This window comes from Anabrus simplex, chromosome X, assembly GCF_040414725.1.
Source record: "Anabrus simplex isolate iqAnaSimp1 chromosome X, ASM4041472v1, whole genome shotgun sequence".
In the NCBI taxonomy this organism is placed as follows: domain Eukaryota; kingdom Metazoa; phylum Arthropoda; class Insecta; order Orthoptera; family Tettigoniidae; genus Anabrus; species Anabrus simplex.
The window spans coordinates 157754787-157778141 of NC_090279.1; the positions used below are offsets into that span (position 1 = coordinate 157754787).

A 23355-nucleotide genomic window follows, 5' to 3' on the forward strand; every position below is an offset into this window, starting at 1 on the left:
TCTAATGTGTATGTGAACAAAGTTACAAAACATCATAGCTGCATTACAAGGAATGAGTGTAACAATGTGTAGAAAGATTCAAGAAATAAGTTCATTCTAGTCCTAGTTAGTGAATTGAACACCGAGGATGATGTCCCCACAATTAATGTAATAGTCGCAGTTAAAACATTTCTTAGTTCATAAAGGAGTATGTGTATGATTTTCTTGTTATTTGTTCAACCTTCTGCCTGATATCTCCTCATGTTTAAAAATTTACGGCCGACCCCGTGGTGAAGGGATATAATGCCTGCCTCTTACCCGGAGGCCCCGAGTTCGATTGCCGACCAAGTCAGGGATTGTTACCTAGATCTGAGGGCTGGTTCGAGGTCGACTCAGCCTACGTGATTACATTAGCGAGCTATCGTACGGTGAGATAGCGGCCTTGGTCTAGAAAGCCAAGAATAACGGCCGAGAGGATTCGTCCTGCCGAACACAAAACACCTCGTAATCTGCAGGCCTTCGGGCTGAGCAGGACCAAGGCCAACCCTTTCAGGGCTGTTGCGACGTGCGATTTTTTACAAATTTATGACACATAGTAGCAATTTAATGTTGCCACATCTCAGTACTTTTAAAAGAATAGGCTCCGGTAGTCCAGTATTAGGACAGAAACTTACATACTTTCTGGAATACATAAAACATAAAGTTCAAGGTTTCGAACAGAATGACAAATTGGTAACATCGATCGTAGGTGAAATTCTCATTAAACCATACATGAACTTCAAGGGAGGAAACATTGTAGGTTCATGTGCAAATACTGCCAGTGATGCTACGTCAGCTTAGATGTTAGGCCTATGTTAATATTATACGTGCTAGTTTTCTTTTAAGATCATGTAATGCCTATTTAAATTGAAATATATTTTGTAACATCCTGCTGCGCTGTTAGCAATTCGGCCTAAGTAAGTTAACATTGCAAGATGCTGTCGTGTTTTACAACTGTTTGCTGTTGATCTTTAATGGCAGAGTCACTAAAATACGGTAATAACGACAGTACCGGTATAATTCAGTATACTTTAAAATTTAAACGCTATTTGTTAGTAAATAAATTATTCCATTGGCAAAAAATATTAAGATCATGTCTGTGTTTAACTATGTTCTGCGTTTCTCTGCATTGCCATCGCCTCCGTAGCGTGACGTCACCACGTTGTTGTTAGGCCTTATTATCTAAGAGGTGTTGACTCACTCAGCTTGCTGTACACGGAAGTTATTTTTAGCTCACGGGATTGCCTATAGAAGCGTCCTTTACGAACTGCCGGCGATCTCCGAATTGTTGCCAACTGTTAAGGAAATGTCCAGCGGACTGTTGCGAAATTTGTTTTAGGTTGTTACAACCACGAAATTACTTTTTTTTCTTGACGTGCGGGCAGTATGCGCCTCGGCGATAGTTAAGAGCCTCTCGAAGAGAGTGTGGTCCCCGAAGGGGGCCACTGTTCTCATGACAGAGCTTGGCCTGGATTTGAAAAGATAGGTTACAGCTACAAAATTACATATTTTTCTTGGTGTGTTTCTTGCTGCGTTTTATTCTGCGCGGGTTGGTAACGGAACCAGCGAGTTACGAATTATGGGAATGACGCCACATCGGCCAATGGCCGTGCTCCAACGAGCTAGAATAACCGTTGCCTACGTTATAATACAAGGCCTGGAAATAGAGCCCGTAAAACGCTATGGAAGTGGTTACACTGAAGTTCAATGCCGGGCCGATAGGATCGCTTTCTTGCTCCCTGTCTACCAGGTTCGCGCCTTTAAACGTGTTCATTAACTGAGTTGGTTGTGAATGTATTATGTATTCGTCTGATGTTAAGCATTCGCAGTTCCAGTCATGGTTTATTCACGAGAAATTAAAGGTAGTGGAATTTTGTTTCACAAGTTTCCAGTGAATGTTCGAAACATTATACAGAGGAAGTATTACGCATGAGATACGACTTCAAGCTGATCGAAGTAAGCCTCTGTTCCTAAGTTTTGATCCGAGTTACGTCATAAGAATCGGGCGATCCCAAAATTTGTCACTGGACTTTTTTGTAAACAATACTACCGTGACCGGCGATCATTTGAGAGGCATCTTCAAACTCAGAAATATTAAATTACGAAACCAACGAGGAAAATAATTTGCCCAACACATTTGGCGAAAATGAATGTAGCAAGAGCTAAAAGTATTTTTCCTCCCTGAAACAATCTCTGGTTTGAAAAGTATGGGGGTGGTTTGTCCCGAGAGCATTAAATACAGTTTAAAATAAGCCATTTGTTTTATGGAGCATTTTATGAAATTGTTTGATGCACATGACGTCTGGAACACCTCACATAGGACATATTCCAGGAACGAGAACAAACGAGCATCTTTTAACCCGGGCGAGTTGGTCGTACGTTTAGGGGCGCGGGGCTGTGAGCTTGCATCCGGGAGATAGTGGGTTCGAATCCCACTGTCGGCAGCCCTGAAAATGGTTTTCCGTGGTTTCCCATTTTGACACCAGGCAAAGGCTGGGGCTGTACCTTAATTAAGGCCACGGCCGCTTCCTTCCAACTCCTAGGCCTTTCCTATCCCATCGTCGCCATAATACCTATCTGTGTCGGTGCGACGTAAAGCTACTAGCAAAGAAAGCATCTTTTAGTACTGAAGATGAACGCCTCAGTTGGTTAATTAATGATTTCCTGTCATATATTAAGAAATTTCAAATGCATTCAGAGAAAGTAAAAAAGATTCATGAGAGAAATGTATCAGGCATAGATCTTGACTACCCAATCCACTGTGGCCTGCGTAAAATACCTCATAAGTATACATTTGCATTATGCATTGACGAGGAACCTAATGAGCTATGACATCGAGCTCTTCTTCAGCTACCTAAGACGCCAAGCGGAATAAAATGACATTATGGTTCGTGTGGCAAAAGAAAAAACAGACTGTAAAGGCTGTTTAGAACATATCTCTTCTCCAGCTACTCAAAGTCCAACATTGTGTCTTAAACGTTTTCAAGATCGAGGAACCCTCAGATACCTAAAATCATCGCCTGTGGCACTTCTGCAAAACGACGGAATTTGTTACCTCCGCTACGCAGTACTTACCCCGAAGAGAGTTACTAAAAGGTGTACGTTTATTTTTTCGAAAGACATGTTCAACAGTGAATTTAAGTGTGGAAAGTGTAAAGGCGACAAACCACCTCTTTTTCTACTGTGAAAATTTCTGAGACCTCTGTTAGACAACATTGCTTTGAGCCACTCAAGTACAAGAGAGAACGTTTTGAAACTTGATAAGAAGCCCCTCAAAAGGAAAGTTTTGAAACTTCAATGACATATCCACGCCAATGCAGCACCGTTCTATAAATAAAGTACTGTCAATACTCTCAAAAACATTCAGTTCTTTTTATTTAGGGTATAATTTACTTATTGACATATACGGCCATGCGAATACATGGGGGCAAGGACGCGATCCAAGCGGCTGAATGGTGAACTAGGAAGCAACCCGTTTCCACGAGTGCATTTCCATTCAAGGCTTTGTATTATAGCGTAGGCGACGGAATAACATAGAAAGGCGGAAGTGCTGTCAGAATGAAACTAATTGAACGAACGTCCGCCATGTTTCCTGTGGTCACACAAACAACGGGGCGTGGCTCTTGAAAGACGAAAAGTGTAGAAAAATACGTATTTTAGAATCACAGGGGCAGAAATAAAGACCGTTAGCTCAAATCTTAAAGCAAGACTGGACGCTGAAAAGCATAACGTTCTATAATCACGATGTATGTGTGTTAAAAATCATAGACTGCGAATACCGCCACTTCATCATGTTGTGGCACGAGGACATCATCACGATCAGATGATTGTAGGGTAGTTCGAAATCGCCGCACAGTGACATACGAATAGGCCTAGAAAACGGAACCCTGTTACCCTGCTTGGCTGTTGTGGTTAAGCGTACAGTACAATAAAAACTGTAGACATAAATATTTATCCTTAAAATGATAAGGCCTACAATAAATTTCATCTTCATTCTAATCATAATCAGCGAGGTATCCCACCTCTACCGCCTCAAGGGCAGTATCCTGGAGCATGAGACGTTGGGTCGGGGGATGAAACCTCACCCAGGCGGCCTCACCTGCTATGTCGATCAGGGGCCTCGTGGGGGGATGGGAAGACTGGAAGGGATAGACAAGGAACTTTAAGTTATGTACCATCGCGGCATTTGCCTGAAGGACAAGTGGGAAACCACGGAAGACCACTTCGAGTTTGGTTGAGACGGGAATCGAACCCACCTCTACTCAGTTGACCACCCGAGGGTAAGGGACCCGGTTCCAGCCCTCCTACCACTTTTCAGATTTCGTGGTAGAGCCGGGAATCGAACCCGGGCTTCGGGGGTGGCAGCTACTCACGCTAACCACTACACCACAGAGGCGGCCCATGAGTACTGTACCACTATAATTGTTGAATGTTATTCTTTATTATAATATAGGGGACATATCACATTTTCCCATTACAATATAATTCTGGGGTTACTAGCTGAAAGGTAACCTTGAAAGTTGTCCATTATGAAGTGTAGGCTAGCTTTAAATACCAATGCAACTGACATCTACAATAAAAGGCTGCATAAATTTCACAAATAGCAGTAAAATACTATATTTACCATGCTTGGTGTACGTTTGACCGAAATAGATAACTTCTTCCTTTTTTTTTTTTTGCTTTACGTCGCACCGACAAAGATAGGTCTTATGGCGACGATGGGATAGGAAAGGGCTAGGACATGGAAGGAAGCGGCCGTGGCCTTAAGTAAGGTACATCTCAGCATTTTCCTGGTGTGAAAATGGGAAACCACGGAAAACCATCTTCAGGGCTGCCGACAGTGGGTTTCGAACCCACTATCTCCCGAATGCAAGCTCACAGCTGCGCGCTCCTAACCGCACGGCCAACTCGCCCGGTGGGTGACTTTTCATGGTTACGTTTTCTTGACAGTGGATGCTCCATTTTCTTTGTTTGTAAATGTGAAGGAAAATTAAATAGGATTGGAACAGCATTTGCCAGTAATCGCCGCTGGTCATTTGTTTCATACATGAACTTACCTTCGAAATGTACAGAGCATAAGCGACTGTATTGCGTGGGATACCATTTATCTCTTTTCTTCCTAACAACAAATTGTTCCGTTAATTCCTTGTTCTTTAAAGGAAATGTGAAATATAATCCGACCATTAATTACCGTGGCTATCAGCACTTTCGCTCTGTAATCATTACAATGGGTTTAATTACTAACAGAAATTACAAAAAGTGATCTCGTCTATAATTCTTAAAATACGATATATCCTTGGTTTTATTACTCCGATTAGTACAACCGTACGCTGAGAATACGGCTGGCATTCTTGAAAGCGAGAATCTATCTTTTCACTTCTTAAAACTTAAGAAAACTTACGATGTTAAATTGCCATGCACAATCTCCCTGTCACCTCAACTTATGTTCTCGCGCCAATTCGCTTTGTTTTGACAACCGTTAACTTGGCTGACCTTTATCAACTTGCTTCCGCAGGGACCGCTGATGTCATGCGCATAACGAGTGTCTAGTGATAGTCCAGTCCTTGCACCAAACGGAAAGGGCGCATGCGCGAACTTTCTCCTCTTCTTTCGGTGACACATCTCCTTTCCCACTCCCAAGGTTACGCGCTAGAAATTTAAGGAGGAAATACCTGTAGTTTTATGTATGCCTATATTGCTAATTAGCATTGCATTTCTTCAAAATGTTTGCTAATTAATCAACTTTCTTATAAGATCGATACGATTTTTAATTTTATAAATTATTATAAGTGTATGAAACACTTCAAAATAATAATGCTGTAGTAAGTTTACAAGTTAGGGCGCGTACATTTAATTCCCTTCTCCTCAAAACCTAAAATAACAACTGTTTGGATGCGTAAATATATTTTCCTTCGCGTTCTAGGCCAGTCATTAGTAGATATGACGAGTGACAGCTAGTCGTTGATTGCTTTTAGCGAGAAGTGGCAATCGTGATTACATAATGTTTAAGAGTTCGGAGTGTGACCGGCAGTAAGAATACACCCAAAGTTTACACAGGCATATTAAAAAGTGAGTACATTAGATAAAATGTAAGGGAGACGGACAACATCGGTGCAATTTGTGTGACAAACTATTTGCTGACTTCTCAGGTCTTAGACAGCATCAACGAAGGATCCGTCAATTGCTACTTCCTCGTTGGTGATTAAGACATTGAATTGTTGAATTTGTGATTTTATATCACCTACAGATAAAAGCATGGTGTAACATGTCAAAGAGATCCATGATATTCACCTATATTCCGAACAGAAACTGTTTACTTCTTTCACAGATTTTAGGCCCTGAAAAGAAACTGTAGAAAATCAAACGATTTTTCCTTCATAAGGTGCACAGCTGTAAAAATACGCGTAGGTGGAACAAAATTATACATTTACCACTGCCTTCGTTCTGCAAAGAAACCGTAGAAAATTAAACTATTTTTCCTTCATAAGGTGCACAGCTGTAAAAATACGCGCAGGTGGAACAAAATTATACATTTACCACTGCCTTCGTTCCGGGACATATACTTTTCGAAATCTATGGGTAAAAGAAGAGGCGAAAGTTTGGGCATGCGCTCTCTCTGTTTGGTGCAAGGACTGGACTACCACTAGACACTCGTGTCAGGTAGTGATGTGCTTGAGCCCGGCTCGAGCTGCTCGAACAGATGACGTCAGAATTCGAGCAGGTTCGAGCTTTGCTCGAGCTTTTGTACGCGCCGAATTCTAGTGCCTTGCTGTTACTAACACCCAGCAAACTTGAGAAGGATATGTAAGAGTATTATGCTGGACAGTACCGGTTCGTCCTCTTTACTGTTACTTCCGTGTCTTTTGTACATAATATAATTTCGACCCATACCTATATATTAGAGACAATCAAAATTTGTGTTTGTGCGATGATTTGTTACACATGTCTCCATCCGAATAAACCAACTGTCTCCTAAAATGAGTTGTTTGGGCCGTATAAATACAGAAAAAGGAAACCATTAAACGTGTCGTAATAGTTACATATTTGAATGGTTATAAGACTAAAATTGTATGATATTTTATCTTTAGTTGTTGACACATTTCTCGCTCGGCTGCATAGCTCAATGGATAGCGTGTTGGCCTTTGGTCACAAGGGTCCCGGGTTCGATACCCGGCAGGGTTGGGATTTTTAACACCATACGATGTTGTCTTGTTTTATTTGTTCCAGATGGGCTCCAAAACTACCGGACCGATTGACCTGAATTATGGTAAAGGATAGAGCTTGAAATCTCGAGTCACTTTTGATTTTCATATATATTTCAGACAATCAGATAGTAACATTGCTGCATAATAATATTTATACATGTATTTGTGTACACGATTGATGAGATATCAAACCACCGAGCTCGATAGCTGCAGTCGCTTAAGTGCGGCCAGTATCCAGTATTCGGGAGATAGTAGGTTCGAACCCCACTGTCGGCAGCCCTGAAAATGGTTTTCCGTGGTTTCCCATTTTCACACCAGGCAAATGCTGTGGCTGTACCTTAATTAAAGCCACGGCCGCTTCCTTCCTACTCCTAGCCCTTTACTGTCCCATCGTCGGTGCGACGTAAAGCAACTAGCAAAAAAGAGAAATGGCAATCCTTTCTTACTCAAATTCTTCTATACGAGCAAAAAAGGTGATTCTCTCCCAAGGAGTGGATTCAAACCCCCGAACACGCTGCACAGCTGTCTTAGCCGCCCAGAGCATGACATTGTAACAATAATATTACTGTATTCATAATTTTGTACGGCCTAGAAAGCCAAGAATAACAGACAAGAGGATCTGTAGTGCTGACCACACGACACCTCGTAATCTGCAGACATTCGGCCTGAGCAGCGATCGCTTGGTAGGCCATGGCCCTTCGGGGCTGTAGCGCCATGGGGTTTGGTTCGGTTTTTATTCATAATGTTGCGCCAAACATACAGTTGTTACAAGGCACAAGTACAGCCTTGGGAGGAAATACTTCTGTTAATACGCGGGGAATATTACGGATACATGCTTTGTCCTTTTCATTGCATATTATCATAATCTAAGCCTTCTAATTTTTTGGGCAATCTTTATTCCCCATAAGATATACGTCAATGCCTGAATGTAGTAATATGTGAAAGAACGCACCTTCGTTATCAGTAGTGATGGGCAAACGATACCCATGTTCGAGCGGGATCGAGCCGACCCTATACACGCCTAGGTTCAAGCCTGTTCGAAGCAAGCTCGAGCAGTCATCACGTGACCGAAGGCGCAGTTGACTCGGGCTACAGCTAGTGATGGGCGAACGATACCCGTGTTCGAGCAGGATCGAGCCGACCCGATACATGCCGAGGTTCGAGCCTGTTCGAAGCAAGCTCGAGCAGTCATCACGTGACCGAAGGCGCAGTTGACTGGGGCTACAGCTAGTGATGGGCGAACGATACCCGTGTTCGAGCAGGATCGAGCCGACCCGATACATGCCGAGGTTCGAGCCTGTTCGAAGCAAGCTCGAGCAGTCATCACGTGACCGAAAGCGCAGTTGACTGGGGCTACAGCTAGTGATGGGCGAACGATACCCGTGTTCGAGCAGGATCGAGCCGACCCGATACGCGCCGAGGTTCGAGCCTGTTCCAAGTAAGCTTGTGCAGTCACGTGACCGAAGGCGCAGTTGACTCGGGCTACAGCTAGTGATGGGCAAACGATACCCACGTTCGAGCAGGATCGAGCCAACCCGATACGCGCCGAGGTTCGAGCCTGTTCGGTCACGTGACTGCTCGAGCTTTTTCGAACAGGCTCGAACCTCGGCGCGTATTGGGTCGGCCCGATCCCGCTGGAATGCGGGTATCGTTTGCCCATCACTAGCTCAAATACGTCAACCTCGTGTCGGTAGATTCAATGGCACGCAAAAGAACTCCTGCGGGACTAACTTCCGGCACCTTGGCGTGTCCGAAAACCGTAAAAGTTGTTACTGGGACGTAAAGCCAATAAAATTATTACTTTCTTGGTCCTTATATCTTTCTAGCCCGATATCCCCAGCGCTTTAAAGCGAGGATGTAAGGGGTTTTTATTTCCTGTTTGGGGCCATGACCATAGAAGTAAAGAACTCCATTGTTCGTTATTGGCTTTACGACCCACTAGGTACTTTTTCGGTTTTCGGCATCGTTTTCTTTAATTGCCCATCTTCTTCTTCGTCTTAATCTGTTTACCCTCCAGGGTCGGTTGTTCCCTCGGACTCAGCGAGGGATCCTACCTCCACCGCCTCAAGGGCAGTGTCTTGGAGCTTCAGACTCTGGGTCGGTGGATACAACTGGGGATGATGACCAGTACCTTGCCCAGGCGGCCTCTCCTGTTATGCTGAACAGGGGCCCTGTGGGAGGATGGGAAGATTGGAAGGGATAGACAAGGAAGAGGGAAGGAAGCGGCCGTGCTCGTAAGTTAGGTACAACCACGGCAATAGCCTGGAGGAGAAGTGGGAAACACGGAAAACCACTTCGAGAATGATTGAGGTGGGAATCCAACCCACCTCTACTCAGTTGACATCCAGAGGCTGAGTGGACCCCGTTCCAGCCCTCGCACCATTTTTCAAATTTCATGGCAGAGCCGGGATCGAACCCGGACCTCCGGGGGTGGCAGCTAATCACACTAACCACTATACCACAAAGGCGGACTAATTGCCAATCAATTAATAAATTGATGGTTTCATAACGTAATGCTTACGCACGTAAAATCGGTATAAACTGTATACCTCAACAGTAGTGTAACTGTGCAGACCCTGTCTAGGCGGACATTCTGAGCCTTTCGCCAGTCTAATGCGAGGGGCCGTCCACTGTGCTATTCATGAAAAACAAAACGGAACCTATTAAGAATATTTTACCTGCATATGTCGACGTCGTTTATGTGGAGGTGTCTCCCCCTCATTTGGAATGGTGTCATTCGACGAAGGACGAAGATTATGAATTTTTATTATCATTTTTAAATATTTTATCACATCGTGTGCATTTTACTCGTTTGTCTGGAAGCTCTTCAAAGTTGTCCCAAGTCCATGACCTTTTTCTACCGGCCATTGTCTGCTCTGTTTGAAGTAATAACAAATTCGTCTATTATAATAATGTATTTTCTTTCTTAATCTGCATACCCTCCAGGGTCGGTTTTCCCCTCGAACTCAGCGAGAGATCCCACCTCCACCGCCTCAAGGGCAGTGTACTGGAGCTTCAGACATCGGGTCGGGGGATACAACTGGGAGGATGACCAGTACCTCGCCCAGGCGGCCTCACCTGCTATGCTTAACAGGGGCCTTACGGGGGGTGGGAAGATTGGAAGGGGTAGACAAGGAAGAGGGAAGGAAGCGACCGTGGCCTAAAGTTAGGTACCATCCCGGCATTTGCCTGGAGAAGAAGTGGGAAACCACGGAAAACCACTTCCAGAATGGCTGAGGTGGGAATCGAACCCACCTCTACTCAGCTGACCTCCCGAGGCTGAGTGGACCCCGTTCCAGCCCTCGTGCCACTTTTCAAATTTCGAGGCAGAGTCGGGAATCGAACCCGGGCCTCCGGGGGTGGCAGCTAATCACACTAACCACTACACCACAGAAGCGGACATAATAATGTATTACTGGGAGATAATGGGTTCGAGCCCCACTGTCGGCAGCCCTGAAGATGGTTTTCCGTGGGTTCCCATTTTTACACCAGGCAAATACTGGGGCTGTACCTTAATTAATGCCACGGCCGCTTCCTTCCCAGTCCTACCCCTTTCCTGTCCCATCGTCGCCATAAGACCTATCTGTGTCGGTGCGACGTAAAGCCAATGGCAAAAAATAATAATGTATTACTAATTATTAATGAGAAAATAATAGCTCGTAGCATACGATAAACATGTTAACTATCGGTACTTGAATGTAATGATTAACAATATTAAGCCTGCAAAACAGGACAAAGTTATACAGAAACGCATTTCTGGAGAGCGGACAAAATGTAAAATGCAAAGGTACATATTAACGAAATAAATATTACCAATCTGTTGTTCGTACTGCCAGAAAGACTTAAACAAATGCTCTTTCCGTTCACTGAGAACGTTGTGTTCACCACCCCCCACACATAAATATACTGAGTGTACCTAGTAGTAATCTAATATGACGAATGGTCCGTCCGCGCTCCGCTTAGTCGATGTGTGGTGTCGCCTGACAGTTCGAACAGGTTCGATACGGCATCGAGCCTACGTAGCGTTTCGAGCCGACTTGAGCCTGCTCGAACTTCCGTATCATTCGCCCATCACTAGCATACAGCCCCTCTAAAGGTACTCGTCCACGATGCAACAAAACTTGCATGCCACTTTTGTGTTGCGCAAGAAAAATGGCATGCACTGTTTACACAAAGCACGCAAGTTTGCCTTTTTTCTTGTTGCGCAACACGAAAACGTGCACGCCCAAGGAAATGTTGCACCGAGTGTTTACACCACGCTATTTAAGTGGCGCAAGTTTTCTCGCACGCAACTTTCCTAGTCAGCTGTTCTAGCGGATGTGAGTGTTGATAGTAGCAAGCATGTCTTCTGGCGAGGTGTTATCGGCGGCATGCTTATCGCTAATTTTATTATGGCGACGAAAATAAAGACGAGAAAGAGCGAAACGGAAATGTTGGATGAGGAAACGGATTTTAGGTCGTGAACACTGTGGTGTTGTTAATAACTTGCTACAGGAATTGTACATGGGAGACCAAGCCTTCTGCAAGAATATCCTGCGAAAGTCAGCGACTGATTTTGAATATCTGCTGAGAAGAGCAGCGCGGTTGATACAAAAGAAAGACACGCTAATGAGAAAATGAATATCATCAACGAAACGCCTTGTGTTGACATTGAGATATTTAGCAACAGGTAAGCCGATTTTTAAAAATATGGATTTTATACAGTACACATGAGGAATCATTTCTTTTAGCTTATTGTAATTTCCTACATTTTGTTTTGTTACAGGTGACAGTTATCAGTCATTGATACCGACATGCTCTATTTCACGTGTAATATCTGAACAAAGAGAATAAGTAAGAGTCGACACTCAACGTTATTTTTAACTTCCGTACACAGCGGCTGACGCAACGACTACCAGGAATTGCACGTTAGCGCTCGTAGGGAAAAACTAAAATTACCGGGCGGGCGATTTAAATCGTTTAGCGCGGGTCGCGTCGGGTACCCAGGTTCTCACCCTCCCTCCCACCCCCTCTCTTAAATATATTCATTTCTTTTCTTTCATATCTTTCTTCTTCTTTCCTTTCTTTCTCTTACCTTTTTTTTTTTTTGGAATACTTCATTCTGAACAATGATACACCTAAAGGTTGGCCTGTGCTTTATTATTATTATTATTATTTCTATTTTTCTTTTTTCTTGCTGGAGAAAAGAAGCTTACCAGCCTGTGCTGCTTATTATAATTTTATTTTTACTAATTCACAAAGCCATGAAGGAAGGGATTAACTGGACTGACCTGTGCTGCTTTTTCCTGCTGAGGAAAAAAGAAGCTAACTTGCAAAGGGTGGGAGGGAGGAAGTGACCAGAAGGTGAGTGGGATTGGCAATAATTATCTCTGATTATGAACTACGACAGAAATAGACACTAACATCACCTCGTACCTCGGTCCCCTTTAACACACACTGAGCCAACCTCAATAGTCAATAGTATTATGCAGAAAATGAAATATAAATACAATGTAAGAAAGAAAGCTATACACAGGAACCAAAATGATTAAAGGAAACTCATATGCTAAGGAGGGAGTTTGTAGGATTCAAAGGTAAATTGAAATTAAACATGATCTTTTGATTTATGGAGCTATATTCTACCTACTATCCACAGTATTACAGGTATAAAAATTGTGTAGAAATTGCCACAAATTTTTTGTGATCATAGTATATCATAATTTCATTAAGTTACATTCAGTAGTGTTAATCATGAATTAATATTCATCAGCCAGAAAACAATACAATACAACACAAAATCATTCATTTATGAAAGAAAGACTGGAACTGTCAAGTTACAACATAATAAATACTTTTCTCTCTTTTTGGAGTCTAACACAAGTCAAAAGCTTATGGCAACATCATTTGTATTATCTCAAGAAACTTACTATATGATACATCTTTCAGTCTGTCAAATGAGGCATGTAGGGCCACACACTGAGGAATATTGAGATTTGTACTTTTGTATCTGCTAGAGGATGGCAAGTCTCTGGCAGAGTAGTGTTTGAAGAAACCAAGACAGGATAGCACATACTCTGTTCCTACATATTGCATCAAAACACAGCATATCATTCAATCAGTCATCTGCATTTAGATAATAAACCATGTCAAGCTACAAAAATGTATGCAATCCTTGTATTTACAGTACTTAAAAATGTTCTATTTCATGTGACAGTAAGATATATCTATATTTCTCTGTTACATGGAAAAGGATAGAATCATGAATATGTTTATAGGCTTAAAAGACAAGAAAGCGATTACAGATTCTGTGATTGTTCCCCTCTTACAACATGCAGGAAGTACAAATAATGCTTCCTTTCAGTCCATCCGCAGGGGAGGAGTTCCAATAAATTGAAAGAAATATGTAGCATCAGGATCTACGTACAATAATATGGCAGCTGATCCAGCACAAAACAATTAGATCTACGTTCAAGGAATTGGTCGCTAATTTATGTACAGTATTATGAACAACATGCTGCTACCTTCCACAACATTACCGTGTGCAAGGGGCTTTGCTGTGACCTAATCAAAATGCCAGTCAAAGGCGGTGGAAATTCACTTCAAATACGGTGCCATTTGTACCTACTGTACATCAAAGGCAGAAATCTGTGTCAGTGGTTGCAGAGTAGGCTAATCCGTGGTCTGACAGCACTGCACTCTGACCGGCCAACCGAACAGAGGACGGGTGGCCATGGCTTTACACCTCTGCATTTGAGACACAGAAAGAGGCTGTTTCCCTACCACTGGCTGTCCTGAGAACGGTTTTCCTTTCGCCTGGAGTAAGGCGAATGATGGGACAGTTCCTAGTATATGTCAAGGCCACCAAACATCTCGCCTTCACCACAAATCTCCTTGCCATGATGCTTGTTGTTTAAAGGGACCTAACATCTAGGTCATCGACCCCTAATGGTATGAAATGAGATAAATATAATAACAATTTCAAAGTCCAAAATCATCTACTGACCAGGGTTCAAAACACAATGACGAAGAATGAATGGATGGATATGAATTTAGAACAATCAGTGGATTCGACCTGTAATGCCCCACATTGCCAGCAACTAGCGTTAAGCAGAAGTATTACTGACCAAGGGACTGCTTCTAAAGCACAATCCTGAATCGATGATGCTTGTAATCTAAAGGGGTCCAAAAACCAGGTCATCTGCCCCTCATAATGGTATTTATCGCTGGGAAAGTACAACCACGGTATTTGTCATGTTGCGATACTAATCAAAAGTAGCGTAGACTCGCGGATGGTACTACTCACAGGTAATGTAATGCGCACATGTAACACACACCCATGGCGTTTCTCACATTGCGGCGCCATTTACAGGCAACGCAAACCTATGGTGTTCCTTACCTAGGTGTACTAATCACAGGGACTCGTACTATCCGGGTGTTAAATTTTCATAATTTCTGTCACAAGAAAATGGCTGAACAGAACTCATTGAAAATTGGTATTTTATGTCGGGGAATATGCCACTACAATGTAGGCTATAAATAATTTTATTCACCCTGGATGATTGGTCCTATTGAAAAGAACTACATAACAAAAGTTATAAAGAATGCAATTTCCGATCATTTATGTCTTAATCAGTTTTATCGCACCGACTACGATAAGAGTGGTGGTGGTGGTGATTATTATTTCAAGAGGAAGTACAACTAGGCAACAATCCTCTATATATTAATCGGAGAGAAGAAATCGAAGGGGGTCGACACTACGAAAAAATGGAGGTATTGGCCTAAGAAAGACCAGGGCCATGAAGGGCGTGAAAATAAGACTCTCTAGGCTTCCATACGTAATACAGTCAGGGTCAGAAAAGAACAGGTGGTGACCGAGGTAGATGGGATTTTGGTAGATGAAAGTGAGGAGCCTGGCACAAGTGGAAGCAATGCCAGGATTCACCTAAGGGCTCCACGGATGCCTACCCAAGCTCGGAGCTCCCATGGCACCCTTTATAGTTGCCTCTTACATCAGGCAGGGGATGCCGTGGGTATTATTCTACTGCCCCCACTCACAGGGGGAGAACTACGGTAAGGAAAGTTTGCACAATTGTTACCATCACATCAAATGAGTTACCAACATCACAAAATTCACAAATACTAATTTAGTTACTTGCACACTGAATACATACCAGTACACATTTCAGTTGAGGAAGATGTGCATACAAATTGCAAATAAGAGAGGAGAGAGATCATAAAATATTTCCTGTGTTCTGATGAGAAATTGTTTCCAAAATACAAAATTTTCAGTGAAAATACCTTTGTTAGAAATGGATGCTTAAACCAAAACTAAGACTTCTTTATAAAATTCATCCAGACAATACCACATGACACTTCCACTTGAGTATTTGATCATTATCACACAATTCTACAGAAATTATGAGCTCATATAAAGGAACAGACTATGAGGACAGTAAACCACACGTTTGAAACTTTCATTGTTCTGAAAAATAACGTCACAGTTTTTCACTTCCCATTTAGCAGATATGCTTAATGCTCCATATAATATTAATAATAATAAAAAATGTCCCATGAAGTTTAAATAAAATGTTCGATTATACAACTCTACGGCAGGAATTTACAAAAGTCATTATGAATGCAATTAAGACAAATGGAGCCTGAAACATGCAGATGTTTGGCATATTTTGAATAAGAACACAGAACATGAATATACTTGTTTTCCACCTTTATGAACAATTATAATCATGTTATGGGCTTCATAACGATGTCTCTGGCTATGAGTTTTATATAGCACCGATTGATGGCAACGATGGAATGGGTCTCAGAAGGAAGCAGCTGTGGCCTTAATTAAGGTACGGCCTTAGTATATCTGCCTGCCTATTGCAAAGAAGGGAAACCATCTTCACTGTTGGCGCCAGTGGGACTCGAACACACCACTGCCCAAGTGCAATCTCACAGATATGTGACCACACTGTGTAGCCTACGTGCTGGGTGTTTTGTAATACAAAATTAAAAAATTTAATACCCAATCATTACGATTTTGCAAATTGAAATTGTTTAATTTTAAGTCTTCAACAATATTGAACCCATACACAGTGCTCTCCCTAGGACCTTTCACGGACCGCCCGGCTATCATAACCTAGATATCTGCTAATTATACAATATTTCAGGTTAATTTACATCACACCGACACAGATAGATCATATGGCGATGATGGGATAGGAAAGTGCTAGGAGTGGAAAGAAAGCAGGCATGGCCATTAATTAAAGTACAGCCCCAGCATTTACCTGCTGTGAAAATGGGAAACCACGGTAACCATCTTCAGTGCTGTCGACAATGTTTTTTTCTTTTTTTTTTTGCTAGTTGCTTTACGTTGCACCGTCACAGATAGGTCTTATGTCAACGATGGGATAGGAAAGGCCTAGGAATTGGAGGGATATGGCCGTTGCCTTAATCAAGGTACAGCCCCAGCATTTGCCTGGTGTGAAAATGGGAAACCACGGAAAAACATTTTCAGGGCTGCCGACAGTCGGATTCGGGATGCAAGCTTACAGCCACGTGCTTCTGACCACATGGCCAACTCGCCCGGTACAGTGGGGCTTGAACCCACTATTTCCCAAAAAACAAGCTCACAGCTGCGTGCTCCTAACTCACTTGGTTTACATAATATTAATACATATTTCAGTCATTGAAAACCTACAACCTATTTTCCAGTCAGTGACCGGGTCAGGTATGGAATGAACCAAACCAAACGGCACTACAGCCCTTGAAGGGCCTTGGCCTACCAAGCGACCCCTGCTCAGCCCGAAGGCCTGCAGATTACGAGGTGTCAGTGGTCAGCACAACGAATCCTCTTGGCCGTTATTCTTGGTTTCTTAGACCGGGGCCGCTATCTCACCGTCAGATAACTCCTCAATTCTAATCACGTAGGCTGAGTGGACCTCGAACCAGCCCTCAGGTCCAGGTAAAAATCCCTGACCTGGCTGGGAATCGAACCTGGGGCCTCCGGGTAAGAGGCAGGCACGTTACCCCTACACCACGGGGCTGGCCAGGTATGGAATGAATGAGGCCCAATCTTGTGGCGAGGATAGGAATTGTGCCGGCTGTCAAAGCCTGTCGCACTCCTCTGGGGCAATGATTAATGACTGACAGATTAAATGACAGTGGAGAATGTTGTTGGAATGAAAGATAACAGGGAAAACCAGAGTACCCGGAGAAAACCTGTCCCGTCTCCGCCCTGTCCAGCACAAATCTAACATGGAGTGGCCGGGATTTGAACCACGGAACCCAGCGGTGAGAGGCCACCGCGCTGCTACCTGAGCTACAGAGGCTACACATATTTCAGTCATTATGTGTTCCAAATTAAAATGTAAACACTGTAAAACTGTTTATTTAAATGAAAAATCTTCATCATTGTCAGCATAATTGCACGAGTTACATCGTAGTGTCGTGCGCGAGCAGTGTCTGGATTAGCGTGGAATAGCATGCAAGCAGTCGATTTCGCGGGACGTAACTTTTTTTTGTAAGTTGCTTTACGTCACACCGACACAGAGAGGTCTTATGGCAACGATGGGGCAGGAGAGGGCTAGGAGTGGGAAGGAAGCGGCCGTGGCCTTAATTAAGGTACAGCCCCAGCATTTGCTTGGTGTGAAAATGGGAAACCACGGAAAACCATCTTCAGGGCTGCCGACAGTAGGGTTCGAACCCACTACCTCCTGGATGCGAGCTCATAGCTGCGCACTCCTAACTGCACGGCCAACTCGCCCGGTGGCATGACAGCAAATCCATTGGTACATCCTAGGTGTCCATAGTCTTTGTACCCACCAATTTAATCCAAAGTAACATTGTAATGAAGTCTAGAAGACAAAGAAACTTCATTACAAATGAGGGACCAAACTTTTTGATCACTAGCCTACTCACAGTTCTGACTCGAGATTCTAACACTTAGAAGAGAGCCGTGCCAATGCCTGTAGGAAATGAAAAGGAATTAAGCATTTTGGTAAGGGTTCAACAGTATCACTATTGGCTGTAGTAGTAGAAACAGCAATACTACAAGTGATAGTAACAGTGGTAGAAGTAGCAGCAGTACCAGTAACAGGAGCAGCAGCAGCGGAACTCATAGCAGCCGAAGGACCTGACCGACGTCCAGACTTATGTCGAGGCACATCTATATGGAAAAAAAAAAAAAAAAAATCACTAAGATATGAATTTTTTTCTCCCCTACTACAGTGAATGCAATCATCATTCATTTATAAATATATCTATAGTTATTATGGTCTTCCCACAGTTCTTAAGGTAGGAATAACAGGAATAAAATTACACTGAGCATGCTGTCCACCAAAATTCGTTAAGCACTTGACTGTATTGAGGGATATTAAAGGACTGATTTTGCTCTTTTCAACTTGCTAGGTAAGGCAAGACTAGGTATGACGGACATTACAGTGACTTTCATTATGAGAAACGAGGTTCAACCTTGTCTGCCACTGTTGAATTTACCATAATTACCTCCAGAGAGCAATTTGAAATAAACAACAGGAAAATTTGATATGTCACAGTACTGTGACCATTAATAATATTAATAATGATAATAATTACTTACTTCTATCTGAGAGTGTATCTTCGATAGAGGTCCTGGATAGCTGGAGCAGCGAAAATGTCTCAAACACAGTGTGGTTCCTCAGCTGCTTTGAAGAAAGCTGCCGCAACTTTCGGATTCCCACAATGTCCAGCCACTTTTTGCAAATATCACGTCTAGGAACAGGGAAATGGTGAAATAAGATAAGATTCCCTGCTGCCAGAACTCTTCGCTATTGGTGTATATCCCACAAATTTGGCACTTTCCATGCATGATCTAAGGAATAAAAAGAAATAAAAGGAAATAATTAAGAGCACTATCTACAGTTTATACTTTTACTGCTAAATTCAATACCATCAAAACGACAGTGGCTTATCAGAAATAATAGGACTACATCAACTGAATTTAATAAATTAAGAATTTATTGCAGCCGAAAGGCCACAACATGACATAAATAAGTATGATACACATGTTATTGTTATTAATAACAACCACCACGAAAAAATACTTAAAAAAAAGATATTTTTGGGAACAGAAACAGCTATCAATCATCAACTTAATAACTTACATAACCTCCTGTGGCCTAGTGTTCTTTTAAGAGGACACTGTTTAAAATAGAATCAAATATCCCGCAAAAAATATTTTAAACAATAAACTAAATATAACTCTGAGTAGGCCGAAAAGTTGGTGTTATATTTATTGGAACTTCATTTTAATTGGTGTGATATGCATTTTATATTCCGGCCTCAGGAGGTTAATAAAACAAGAATAATAAGGAATTCTTACCTCAAATATCTTCTACTTCTTCAAACAAGAAATTCCACTCAGAATTTCACTGAAAAACACCCGCAGAGCATGAAAACGAAAATAAAGATAAACAAAGATGACAAAGTAGACTGGTCTCACACGTGGTTATCAAAGCAATAATTACGAATTTATTTCAGCCGAAAGACCATAACGTGACATAAATATGTGTTACGTATGTTATTGTTATTAATAACATACCCGCATATAGTGAAAACGAAATTAAAAACGGGTTGGCAACTTCAAAACACATAATTACAAACTACGACAGCGACAAACTGCCCCATCGACCGGGAATTCTCAACTCGAAATCGACCAATAGCAATCGGGAGTTGTTTCTACCAATAGGAGCTCCCGTATTTGTCACGTGAAGTTTGGTGAAGTGACGTCAGGTACAACCTCGAAGCATGTTGGTCGTAGGGAAAAATTACTCAGTCTGGGCTTAGCCCTCGGAAGCGTAGGGTCTATGCGACTGTCACCCCCCTGGCCCAGACTGAGTAATTTTTCCCTACGACCAACATGCTTCGAGGTTGTACCTGACGTCACTTCACCAAACTTCACGTGACAAATACGGGAGCTCCTATTGGTAGAAACAACTCCCGATTGCTATTGGTCGATTTCGAGTTGAGAATTCCCGGTCGATGGGGCAGTTTGTCGCTGTCGTAGTTTGTAATTATGTGTTTTGAAGTTGCCAACCCGTTTTTAATTTCGTTTTCACTATATGCGGGTATGTTATTAATAACAATAACATACGTAACACATATTTATGTCACGTTATGGTCTTTCGGCTGAAATAAATTCGTAATTATTGCTTTGATAACCACGTGTGAGACCAGTCTACTTTGTCATCTTTGTTTATCTTTATTTTCGTTTTCATGCTCTGCGGGTGTTTTTCAGTGAAATTCTGAGTGGAATTTCTTGTTTGAAGAAGTAGAAGATATTTGAGGTAAGAATTCCTTATTATTCTTGTTTTATTAACCTCCTGAGGCCGGAATATAAAATGCATATCACACCAATTAAAATGAAGTTCCAATAAATATAACACCAACTTTTCGGCCTACTCAGAGTTATATTTAGTTTATTGTTTAAAATATTTTTTGCGGGATATTTGATTCTATTTTAAACAGTGTCCTCTTAAAAGAACACTAGGCCACAGGAGGTTATGTAAGTTATTAAGTTGATGATTGATAGCTGTTTCTGTTCCCAAAAATATCTTTTTTTTAAGTATTTTTTCGTGGTGGTTGTTATTAATAACAATAACATGTGTATCATACTTATTTATGTCATGTTGTGGCCTTTCGGCTGCAATAAATTCTTAATTTATTAAATTCAGTTGATGTAGTCCTATTATTTCTGATAAGCCACTGTCGTTTTGATGGTATTGAATTTAGCAGTAAAAGTATAAACTGTAGATAGTGCTCTTAATTATTTCCTTTTATTTCTTTTTATTCCTTAGATCATGCATGGAAAGTGCCAAATTTGTGGGATATACACCAATAGCGAAGAGTTCTGGCAGCAGGGAATCTTATCTTATTTCACCATTTCCCTGTTCCTAGACGTGATATTTGCAAAAAGTGGCTGGACATTGTGGGAATCCGAAAGTTGCGGCAGCTTTCTTCAAAGCAGCTGAGGAACCACACTGTGTTTGAGACATTTTCGCTGCTCCAGCTATCCAGGACCTCTATCGAAGATACACTCTCAGATAGAAGTAAGTAATTATTATCATTATTAATATTATTAATGGTCACAGTACTGTGACATATCAAATTTTCCTGTTGTTTATTTCAAATTGCTCTCTGGAGGTAATTATGGTAAATTCAACAGTGGCAGACAAGGTTGAACCTCGTTTCTCATAATGAAAGTCACTGTAATGTCCGTCATACCTAGTCTTGCCTTACCTAGCAAGTTGAAAAGAGCAAAATCAGTCCTTTAATATCCCTCAATACAGTCAAGTGCTTAACGAATTTTGGTGGACAGCATGCTCAGTGTAATTTTATTCCTGTTATTCCTACCTTAAGAACTGTGGGAAGACCATAATAACTATAGATATATTTATAAATGAATGATGATTGCATTCACTGTAGTAGGGGAGAAAAAAATTCATATCTTAGTGATTTTTTTTTTTTTTTTTTCCATATAGATGTGCCTCGACATAAGTCTGGACGTCGGTCAGGTCCTTCGGCTGCTATGAGTTCCGCTGCTGCTGCTCCTGTTACTGGTACTGCTGCTACTTCTACCACTGTTACTATCACTTGTAGTATTGCTGTTTCTACTACTACAGCCAATAGTGATACTGTTGAACCCTTACCAAAATGCTTAATTCCTTTTCATTTCCTACAGGCATTGGCACGGCTCTCTTCTAAGTGTTAGAATCTCGAGTCAGAACTGTGAGTAGGCTAGTGATCAAAAAGTTTGGTCCCTCATTTGTAATGAAGTTTCTTTGTCTTCTAGACTTCATTACAATGTTACTTTGGATTAAATTGGTGGGTACAAAGACTATGGACACCTAGGATGTACCAATGGATTTGCTGTCATGCCACCGGGCGAGTTGGCCGTGCAGTTAGGAGTGCGCAGCTATGAGCTCGCATCCAGGAGGTAGTGGGTTCGAACCCTACTGTCGGCAGCCCTGAAGATGGTTTTCCGTGGTTTCCCATTTTCACACCAAGCAAATGCTGGGGCTGTACCTTAATTAAGGCCACGGCCGCTTCCTTCCCACTCCTAGCCCTCTCCTGCCCCATCGTTGCCATAAGACCTCTCTGTGTCGGTGTGACGTAAAGCAACTTACAAAAAAAAGTTACGTCCCGCGAAATCGACTGCTTGCATGCTATTCCACGCTAATCCAGACACTGCTCGCGCACGACACTACGATGTAACTCGTGCAATTATGCTGACAATGATGAAGATTTTTCATTTAAATAAACAGTTTTACAGTGTTTACATTTTAATTTGGAACACATAATGACTGAAATATGTGTAGCCTCTGTAGCTCAGGTAGCAGCGCGGTGGCCTCTCACCGCTGGGTTCCGTGGTTCAAATCCCGGCCACTCCATGTTAGATTTGTGCTGGACAGGGCGGAGACGGGACAGGTTTTCTCCGGGTACTCTGGTTTTCCCTGTTATCTTTCATTCCAACAACATTCTCCACTGTCATTTAATCTGTCAGTCATTAATCATTGCCCCAGAGGAGTGCGACAGGCTTTGACAGCCGGCACAATTCCTATCCTCGCCACAAGATTGGGCCTCATTCATTCCATACCTGGCCAGCCCCGTGGTGTAGGGGTAACGTGCCTGCCTCTTACCCGGAGGCCCCAGGTTCGATTCCCAGCCAGGTCAGGGATTTTTACCTGGACCTGAGGGCTGGTTCGAGGTCCACTCAGCCTACGTGATTAGAATTGAGGAGTTATCTGACGGTGAGATAGCGGCCCCGGTCTAAGAAACCAAGAATAACGGCCAAGAGGATTCGTTGTGCTGACCACTGACACCTCGTAATCTGCAGGCCTTCGGGCTGAGCAGGGGTCGCTTGGTAGGCCAAGGCCCTTCAAGGGCTGTAGTGCCGTTTGGTTTGGTTCATTCCATACCTGACCCGGTCACTGACTGGAAAATAGGTTGTAGGTTTTCAATGACTGAAATATGTATTAATATTATGTAAACCAAGTGAGTTAGGAGCACGCAGCTGTGAGCTTGTTTTTTGGGAAATAGTGGGTTCAAGCCCCACTGTACCGGGCGAGTTGGCCATGTGGTCAGAAGCACGTGGCTGTAAGCTTGCATCCCGAAT

General features: G+C 42.4%; 1 protein-coding gene across 1 annotated transcript in view; it reads left to right on the top strand.

Moving 5' to 3' along the window:
- The window catches only part of Arc42 (Activator-recruited cofactor subunit 42), a 74576-nt gene that overhangs the window by 822 nt on the left and 50399 nt on the right, over nt 1-23355 (top strand). The window lies entirely within an intron of this gene.